Below are 8,847 nucleotides of genomic sequence, written 5' to 3'. Positions count from 1 at the left end.
GTTTTACGAAATTATAGATATTTTATATTCTATTTTTTTTTTTTAATTCTAGAAAAAAACAGCTAATCTAAACTGCATTAATTCTTTATATATGTCTGTTGATAAACTAGTAAAAAGACTAGGTTGTAACTCTCAAGGGGATGGTGTTGCAATGCGTTGTATAACGAATTCTCGCAAAACAGCTTAAGTCTTGACACAATGCCCATAAAAGGAAAGAGGATTATTATGGACTCACGAGGTTTGTTTACTGGGTGGAAACTGACATTGAAATTGTTTTGTTTTTATTATTCTTCTTAATCCACAAATTTTCACAAACAAAAATTATCCAAATATTACTGTGGAGTTTGAAATGATGGAGTAATGAAAATACAAGTTTACCTTTGACTTTTATTCTTATTTAACCTTAACTACTTAGGCTTCACCTTCCTCATCTCTCTTACGAAGGCCCATTTGAAAGGGCAGAGGGTTCGTGGTTCACTTTTTTGGCCACGTCGGCATTATTATTATTGTTATAATTTTCTTTGTGTTTACCATTATTACATATACTGCTTTCTTTAGAATATGAACATACACTTCCATTATGTTTTTAAGTTAATAATTTCATATATATACACACACACACACACATATATATATATATATATATATATATATGTGTGTGTGTGTGTGTGTGTGTGTGTGTGTATGTATATCGATCTTTTTTTTTTTCTTATTTACAATATTATTTTAGCTGTGTTGTTGTCCGAAGAGCTCTGCTCCACATGCATTTGGACTGAATATATATTGTAAATCCCATCTAAGTAAATATTTTGCCCAATAAACAAAACATTATTATTATTATTATTATTATTATTATTATTAGTAGTAGTAGTAGTAGTAGTAGTAGTAGTAGTAGTAGTAGTAGTATTGATATTATTACAACAAAAACAAATATAATTTTTCACAATGTTTCTTTGATGCATATAACTAAGTTTATATGAACCCGCATCTAGCCTCTCAAAATGGACCTTCCACATGTGGATCCTGGGGGCCCGAGATTCATAACCCCCCCCCCCTCCTTTTTTTTTCTTTTTTAAGAAAAAAAAAGATTGAGTGTTAAAAAAAAAAAACCTTTGACTTAAACTTGGGTTTTCATAGAAATGTTTTACTGTTAAGCATGGAATTTTCATAAAAATGTTTGACTGTTAAACTTTGGTTTTCATAAAAATGTTTCACCGGTGAACTTGGGTTTTCATAAAAACGTTTGACTGTTAAATTTGGGTTTTCATAGAAATGTTTTACTGTTAAGCATGGAATTTTCTTAAAAATGTTTGACTGTTAAACTTTGGTTTTCATAAAAAAGGTTCACCGGTGAACTTGGGTTTTCATAAAAATGTTTGACTGTTAAATTTGGGTTTTCATATAAATGTTTGACTATTAAACTTGGGGTTTTCATAGAAATGTTTGCCTGTTAAACTTGGGGTTTTCATAAAAGGTATCCGAGTATCCTTCAATGGGTCAGTGCAGCTAAGCATCCTGTAATTTTGGCAGTTAAACCATGCATCACAATGTCAGGGACGTCATAAGACCCAGACCACATACTAGAAGAAGCCAAACACGTTCTCTCTGCATTGCAAGTCCTCTAGGTTATTCCTTGCATACTTCAGACTGGTTAGTTAAACCAAACATCTTTTTTAGTCGGACAGTTTTAACAAGCATCTCTTAAGTTAGCTTTTTGACCAAGTGCACACATAAGATTACTAGTTGTATAAATCAGAATATTTTTTGGCATTTTTCTTATCTTAAATTGCTTACTCTCCTTTGCCACCCCACCAATTTCTCTTGCTCCTTTACTTTTTACCCCTTGTGGTTATTGGAGTTTCTTCACTGGGGAAGATAGTCCAGATCAACGTTTGGTCGTCGTAAAAATCGGAATTAGTTTCATACGTTTGAGAATAAGATGTATTACTTTCTAACGTCTCATAGGACGAAGAATATAATGTCTCCTGTAAATCATAAGTATATGTTTCTGGCTCATGAAGATCGGATGAATGTTCTGACTCCTGATACTTGAGAGTATTTCTATTTGTATATTCATATTTGGATGTGGTAGGCAATGCCCAACTATTGAAAAACTTGTCCCTTTCATCTACATCATTAAGTCCCCAATCCGTACTTGAGTCGTTATTATCACTTAGGACAATAGTCTCAAATTCTTCTTCTGTAATAATAAAAGGATACTGAGGTTATTTGGAGAACCACGAGTCAGATGTTGTCAGTGTTTCGTCCGAGGTAACTGGACTTTTGCTACTGCTCTCAAGAAATGAATATCCATATGAGCTAACTTAAGGTTGGTTTACATCACTCTCGTCACTCCTCTGAGAATCAGGGAAAGGAAATTCAGTTGGTCCTCTATATGAGGGAAGTAAATTCTCGTCACTCCGCGGAGAATAAGGGAAGAGACATTCAGTTAGCGAACCATATGCAGGAACTAAATTCTCATCACTTTATTCAGAATCCGCAACTCAAGAAATGGGTTTCCTGTGGAACTTTATTAATATCTATTTAAAACCATCATCATCATAATAATAATAATAATAATAATAATGTTTATTGGACAAAAACATATTTGCATACAAAATATTTACAAAAAAAAAAAAAAAAAGACTCGGTCCAAGCCCATGTGGAGCAGAGCTCTTCGGGCAATAATACAAATAAAATAATATCATCAATTAAAAAAAAAATCACAAAAAGTAAATATTGATATAGATAAACTAAATGTACCTTTTGTACCCAATAGTGTAATTGAACTCAAGCTAGATCCCGGTCTAATAGGTATAGACACCATTTTTTAGGGAAAGTGATAGAGAGTTTTCAACATATTCAAGAAATGTAATTTTGGGGCAATGGCAGCACTAATTTGCATATTTGCAAAATTGCCCAATATTGTCCAAATTTAACCCAGCTGAAAATGTATGAAAATATATAGTATGCCAATCTAAAGAGACTGAAGAGAAAGATTGGTGAAAAGCTGAGAGATGAACAAGCAAGATTCACAAAAGGTAGAAGTTGCACTGACCAAATTTCCATTTTGAGACATGTACAGCAATGCATAGAATATAGAATTCCACTTTAGATGGCATTTGTGGACTATGAAAAAGCCGTTGATAGTAAGCACCGGCCAATTTTATGGAGAGTCCTGCGTTATTATGGAATTCCTCTTAGATATGTAAATTTGATTAAGTCTGTTCATGAGCATAGAAAGTGCAAAGTTAAGGTTAATGGAGCCCTATCAAATGAATTTCCAGTGAACAGCGGAGTATTCCAAGGGAATGTGTTGTCATCTATGTTGTTTATCCTCCTCATGGATTTTGTAATGCGGGTGTAGAAGGATTGGACTGGATTGGTGATAAGAATTTAGCAGACCTAGAGTATGCTGATGATGCTGTCCTTGTTACCAGAACGCCACAGGATTTGCAATGCTTGCTTACCAGAATGCATGAAATATCACACGAGGTTGGGCTGAAGATAAATAGAAGAAAGACAGAGATGAAGAGAACGGAGTATGCAATGGAAGATTAAATATCATTGGAAGGAGAAAGGATTAATGAGTTAGAATCATATAAGTATTTAGGAACTATGATCTCCAATACAGGGTCTTTAGAATTAGAGTTTAGTGAAAGATTGAAAAAAGCAAATCAGACAATGGCTAGGCTAAGTAAAATTTGGAAAACAAATCTCCTGAAATTACATATAGAAATCGTACTATATATCAGTGAATCAGTGTTACTGTATGGACATGAGTCATGGTATGACGATGAAACAATCTCCAATAGATTTAGCAGATTTGAGAACAAAGCCCTCATAAGGATATTGGGAGTTAAATGGCAGGATAGGATTAGGAATGAAACTATAAGAGAGATTACTCGAGTGCCATATGTGGATGAGATCATAATGAGGGGTAGATGGAGATGGTTTGGGCATACTCTTCGCACTCCCCAAGAGAGATTAGTTCGCCAAACATTCAGCTGGGCTCCTCAAGGCACTAGAAGAGTTGGAAAACCCAGACCTAGATGGCTGAGGACTATGAAGCGCGAAGTAGGAGGTGATGAATGGAGAGGTATTGAATTTAAAGCTCAAGATAGAGACAACTGGCGAAATCTATCTGAGGCCCTTTGCGTCAATATGCGTAGGAGGAGATGATGATGATGAATTTCTTCAGGGACCCCATAGGGATGTGATTCCGCAAAAAAAAAAAAAAAAAAAAAAAAAAAAATTGTACTTATGAGAGTTCTTAGGTCCGCTATAGGAGCTGTAGTGCTAGGAAATGGACCCTATATAAATGCGCATGTATGCTTTCAGCCAATTCCTGTTCCTTATCGTATGAACTATATATCGTCAAGGAACAGGAATTGACTCAAATCATATATATGCATTTATATATATATATATATATATATATATATATATATATATATATATATATATTTATATATATATATATATATATATATATATATATATATATATATATCAAGGAGGGCCAAAGGTTCTTTTTCCAATAACAAAAATAATTAAGAAAATAAAAGCAGTTGAACGCTATATACAGCTTCATAGAACCAGTTATTCAATTCCAAACGGCCTCAGAGATAGAAAAAAGCTTCCATGCCTTTTATATTTAATCATTTAATCATGAAATGATTCATTTAGATCTATATATTTATTTAGTATTTCCCTTTGCATAGGATTAATCTTATTCCGGCGGTTATATTCTGAAATTTGGTAATGATGATAATAAGTAAATTAATATATAAAAAAATAATGACATTATTATTATTATTATTATTATTATTATTATTATTATTATTATTATCATCATCAATTGCTAAGCTACAATCCTAATGTGAAAATCAGGATGCTATAAGCCCAGGGGCCCCAACAGAGATAATAGCCCAGTGAAGAAAGAAAATAATTAAGAACTATAAGAAGTTTAAGAACAATAATAACATTAAGATACGTCTCATATATAAACTATAAAAACTTGAAAATAATATGAAGATAAAAACTTCAAAGTAACAAGAGAAAGATAAACTAAGATCTACTGAAATACATGTCATCGTCTAGTAATTTCCTTTGCAGTCTTCAATGTGCAGTGTTAAATTCTTAGATATATCAGACCTCGTCATGATATTTGTTTTATTTCATCATCATCATCTCCTCCCACGATTAATGACACAAAGGGCTCGGTTAGATTTCGCTAGTTGTCTCTATCTTGAGCTTTTAATTCAATACTTCTCTACTCATCATCTCCCACTTCACACTTCATGGTCCTCAGCCATATAGGCCTGGGTCTTCAACTCTTCTAGTGCTTCGTGAAGCCCAGTTAAACATTTGGTGAACTAATCTTTCTTGGGGAGTGCGAAGAGGATACCCAAACCATCTCCATCTACCCCTCGCCATGATATCATCCACATATGGTACTCGAGTAGTTTCATTTCTATCCTCTCCTGCCATTTACTTCCAATGTTTTATTTAATTCTAAAAATTCTAGCTCTCAATAAATGATTCTGTTCTTCTTCAACGTAATGAAAAATAATTTAGGCATCGATTTTTTGTCGACCCTGCCACGAGTTTCCTCAAGTGTTAGTGGACTTGATTAATGTAGTTATGCTTCTAGAAATAGCCATGATGGAGAATATACTGCAGTCTGGTGATGTAAACCCATTATTAGTCTTATTACGTGCTGTTCCTCAGAGCAAGAACTCTGAAAGGACAACGGGTGACACCACTACTGGGGCTTCATCTTTATGCGCCGGTGAATATTTCCAAGGCTACAGAGTAACAAGTTTAAAGGTTACTCGTGCGTGTAGAATCAAAGGGCATGGATTTAGTCGCGCAGTGTTGTCGAGACCGACCATATATACATTGGATCAGCGCTTAATACACTGTTCCACCCAAGGTCCTTTAATGGGAGAGGTCGGCTCATCAGCGAGCGAAAATACGTTCGGTCTGCGCATGACGTCACACCTCGTATAGTCTCCCTTGACAGCATTGACTGACAGGTATACGTAGTAACACGATGTAAGGATACCTTTCCAAAATAAAAATACTCCTTAATATTTTATTTCTATTTTTTTTTTTTTTTTGATTAAAGTATAGATTATCCTTAGGGCAGACCATACATCAAAGTTTAATAATATTCTGATGCTTCTAAACATAGCCATAGGGTATAGATGTATCTTAAAAGGGAACACAAATACTGTAATGTATTGACTGCCACTTATCCTTAACCAAAGAGGTATAGATTAACGTAGAGAAAGTTGTCATTGGTACTAAATCCTACACAGCGAGTTAAGGATTCTCATTTTAATCCTAACAGATTAACAGAACAAAGAGGACAGTTTAATAGTGATGGAATTCAGATAAGCATGAGTTTGTTTCTCACCGAGCCAGGTGTGCACCCCAGGAGGAAAAATTAAGTTGTTGTTTTCATGGTTTTTCTTACTGTACTCCTGTAAGTCCTCTGTTTCTTTTTACTTATGTCGATAATGTTGTTGAGGTGCCGCATTCTAAAAAACACATATTTTGGTCAAAAATTCCACAACCTCGTCAGGGACACCAGTGACAGCAGATTTCATTTCAGCAGCCATTGTTTTTATGCATTCTGTTCCTGGTCTAAGCCCATACCCATGCATTGCTCAAAAAATTTCTCTACAAATTTTTAGTTTAGAAAAAAAAATCGTCGGATGGTGCATAGAGTTTTCCTTCACTTATATAATGGACCCATGTCGCTGACGTCTTACTATCAACAATATACACTAAATTTGGATATTTAAACAAAATCTTTTTTTACTACATATCCACCGATATATCTTAAAGACTATTCCTCGATAACAGATCCTGTGGTGTCAATGGATTTCTGACATTTGGCAAATTCTGTTTCCTCAGGGAACATTTCGTCATTCTTAAGATCCACATCAAATTAAAGGTCTCTAAAAATGATGTTTGTCATACACATTTCTAAGGCCAGTTCCCTGTCATTGAAAGATTTATCAGGTCCATTTCCATCACGTTCAGATGATACCATTTCATGGGATAACGGGTCAAGGTTTTCATTTGCCTTATCGCTAACAAGTTCAATATCCCTACTTAGCAAAAGGTTTTTCAATCTGTACTTAAAATTTACTGCATCGGGATGATCATGAGAACCCCTCATCTGCCTAATACATCCCAAAAAATTTCAAGACAGTCTTGATTCAATCTCCTTGTCATAATAAAAGAAATCTCCTGACTGTTTTAGCATGTTATATAGCCCAATCATTGAGTGACAAGATAATATCACACCTTTTTGGAATTTGTAAAGGCAATTAAATTTTGGATTTTTTACCCTCATACCCAGCCTAGCATCAACCATTCTTTTTAGAACACTTTTCTGGCTATCCAAATCTCTCACAAATGCATTGCGGGCTTTTATGTCTCCTAACATCATAGAAGAATTCATGACATCGAATCATTCATTCACTGTAGCTATAAAATCGGCAGTTTCCTTCCAATTGTTCCTCTCTAATAAAGCCCCTTTCTCCTAAAAAATACAATGCCTTAGCACATGACTTTGAAAGTGGCTGTGCAGCATACTTACTCGCTGTCTTTGTAAGCCACTTACATTGATATGTGTTTTATTAATTTTATATGCTAAGGCATACTCTGATACGGTTTTCATCAGCATTTCACGGACACAGGCATCAGATACGCTATTTCCATTTTCCATAAGAAAACCGTGATCCAGAAAATAATTTATAATTAACTTTATCATATGGGGAGCATCAGCAAATATGAAGACATTCCTGTCAGCACATGGATTTTTAAAAAAGACTTTTTCTGGGTTAAGGGGATCAATCCCGAATTCTTTCCAAACCCTCAAATTAGTAGATCCAAGATCATGGACAATTGCCACGACGGCAAATCCAGCCTTTTCAACATTTACAATGATATCAGTCAGTTTTTTATGCACATTAGAGTCATCATATTGGTAGTATATGGGTTGCTTCCAGGTTGCCGTCAAACCTCTTAACAAAACCACTTGAACTTTATCATGAGGTTCATACAAAACATCCATCCCTTTGTCATAAATCCACTTACTAGAAATATTCATTTCATCAAATGAAATAACGGCAAGTTTTTCAATTTCCGTCATTGTTTCTGATTTTGCCTTCATCAGTGACAGAACCGAATGCAAAATACCCGGCTCATATTTGAGATTTTGCGTTCGTTTATTCAGTGTACTTTTTGATGGCAGAGGAAATCCTCTTTTAGTTCGAAAATATGAATATCATTTGGTGCTCATGCTTCTGAGAGTGAAAGCTAATGATATGTCTTCATCGCTGCATTGACTGACAGACATTAGTTATGAGAGGTTTTATCTGTGTTGCACTTAGCACAGGTTGAAATAACTTGTTTATTTCAGTTAATGTGAACTTAGGTTCTGTCACTTCCGTTTCCAAACTAACCAGTTTCAGTTCTTGATTGGTCTTTTCAAATGTTCTATCTTTTTCTTCTGGAAGAAATGAACGTGACAGATATCAAATAAGACTACGTCTAGTCAAGTCAAACCTCAGCCACCGTCACCGATAAATGACGTCACAAAAGTTCCGCCCACATGCGCGTACCTCACTGATGAGCCGACCTCTTCCATTAAAGGACCGTTCCACCCAGAAACAATATATGTCCTGGTTCCACCGAAGCTGAGACCAGGGAGGACCGGGCTATAGATTCCAATGACCTACGAAGGTTTAAGGTTTAAAGGCCGCTCCCAAGTGGCAGAGGCAAGGGACAGAACAATAGCCTAGAGACTGACCATATATACATATG

Source organism: Palaemon carinicauda, chromosome 39 (assembly GCF_036898095.1).
Source record: "Palaemon carinicauda isolate YSFRI2023 chromosome 39, ASM3689809v2, whole genome shotgun sequence".
In the NCBI taxonomy this organism is placed as follows: Eukaryota; Metazoa; Arthropoda; class Malacostraca; order Decapoda; family Palaemonidae; genus Palaemon; species Palaemon carinicauda.
This window is presented reverse-complemented; position numbering follows the sequence as displayed.